This window comes from Corylus avellana, chromosome 11, assembly GCF_965113065.1.
Source record: "Corylus avellana chromosome 11, dhCorAvel1.hap1.2, whole genome shotgun sequence".
Taxonomy (NCBI): Eukaryota; Viridiplantae; Streptophyta; class Magnoliopsida; order Fagales; family Betulaceae; genus Corylus; species Corylus avellana.
This window is the reverse complement of record NC_142500.1, coordinates 10371121-10373040: the sequence shown is the minus strand read 5'-3', so window position 1 is coordinate 10373040 and position 1920 is coordinate 10371121. Positions and strand designations below refer to the sequence as shown.

Below are 1920 nucleotides of genomic sequence, written 5' to 3'. Positions count from 1 at the left end.
AATCCTATTCCGATTTCAGACTTCTATTTTGACTGGGAGACAGACTTCCGAATTATCTAGGTTTACTTGGGCTTCTAGGACTTCCCTAAGCCTATAAATAGACTTCTTTGCATTCAAGAAAAAAGGACACAATCCCAGAGAGCAAAATTCTTTTGTTTAGTTTTTCTTTAGGTTTAGGTTGAGTTTTAGGTTTAGATTTTATTTTTATTTGGAGCTAAATTCCCAACTAAGGTTGGGGATGAAGCCTCACCGATGAAGAACATCAATACTTTTATGTAAGTTTTTATTATTATGATTTTATTGGGTTTTATATTTCAATTGTTTTACTTCTAATCAATTGTATGGAGTGATTCTTGGATATCTCTTGTGATTCAAGGATACATGTGATGATTTGAGATAATTTCATATGATTGATGCTTGGCTTTTAACTCATAAAAATTGGATATTCCTTGTGATTTGTTCTACGGATACATCTGGTGTTTCAATTGAATTTGGATTCCTTTTGTGATTTGGTCAATGAATGGATACATGGGATGGTTTTGATTAATTCTTTGAAGCATAGTAAAACATATCTATGATTTAATTTGTGAGAACTTCGGATTAATATTGATGAACATAAAGTATGTTGTTATGATTTGGTGAGTGTGAATTCCCAAACCGTAGTACCTTTATCCTTAGATTTACTTATTTTATTTAGTTTATGTTTATCCTTTAATTTTCAAAACTCAAAAAAGCAAAACCCTTTTGGAACTAGATTAGAAGTTAATTAGTTAAGATATAAATTGCTCTTTCAAAAATACAATTCTCTGTGGGATCGACCTCGCACTTACAATCCATTAAACTACAATTGATTCGTGCACTTGCGAGTTAAATAAATTTGCACAACATTGTCCCACATAATTTGCCTCTTCATGATCTGCTAATGGAGATAAAAGACACGTCTCAGTAGTGTGATCAAATTGACAACATATAGCACATACCTGGATTGGTGTGTCATGTTGAATAGGTGAGATGTTTTGAGCAGTCATGGCTTTGACAATCATATCTAGTTTTCTTTCCACAACAACCATCTGATTTGGAGATCCACCATTTAAGTTCACTTCATACATGCCCTTATTTTTTACTCCTCGGCTTCCTCTAGAGCAGAATTGTTGGGAATGCTCACTTAGTGTTTCGAAGAGCTCCATGGCTTCCTCACTGCTTTTTTCCATAAGTGCTCCTCCACAAGCTGAATCAACCATCCCTTTGTTAGTATCATCTAAACCTTCATAAAAAATTTGTACCTGATCATCTTAAGGGATGTTGTGATGTGGGCACTTTAGAAGCAATGCATTGAAGTGGTCTCATGCCTCAAAGAAAAGATCTCCATCTTTCTGTTGGAACATTTGGAGTTCCCTTTTAAGCTGTCTTGTCTTTTGAGCTAGGAAAAACTTCTTCAGGAACTTGGTGGCTAATTCCTCCCAAGTATGGATGGAATCTGCAGGCAAAGAATTATACCACAATTTAGCATTATCTTTCAAAGAGAAAGGAAAGAGGGCTAACCTGAGTCTTTATGGAGTTAGGCCTTGTATGTGCTGAAGCTTGCATAAATCAAGAACTCCTTATGATACAAGTTAGGATCCTCAGTAGCTGTGCCCCTGAAGTGAGTCAATGCATTGAGTATCTGAGGAGAAATATAATAATTTTCTTCTACCTCCGGTTGATAGGCTATGCATGATGGTTGATTGAGGTTTGTTGGGATGAAAGCCTGTTTCATCGGTCTACGCACCGGTGGTAGATTTGCCTCTAGTGGTCTTGGCACTATTGGTGGGTTCTCTTGCAAATCTTCCATTGTTTCCTCAACTTCTTCCTCTTCTGCTTTGTCTCTAGGCCTTTGTCGAATTGTCCGCTCAATTTCGGGATTGAGTGGAAGGATGGTTC

At 36.5% G+C, this 1920-nt stretch overlaps 1 non-coding gene across 1 annotated transcript; it reads left to right on the top strand.

Moving 5' to 3' along the window:
* The first annotated feature begins 1299 nt into the window (after positions 1 to 1299).
* On the top strand, positions 1300 to 1406 carry LOC132166832 (small nucleolar RNA R71). The gene has a single exon (XR_009438633.2). It is a non-coding gene; the product is annotated as a small nucleolar RNA R71 (small nucleolar RNA).
* The last annotated feature ends 514 nt before the right edge of the window (positions 1407 to 1920 follow it).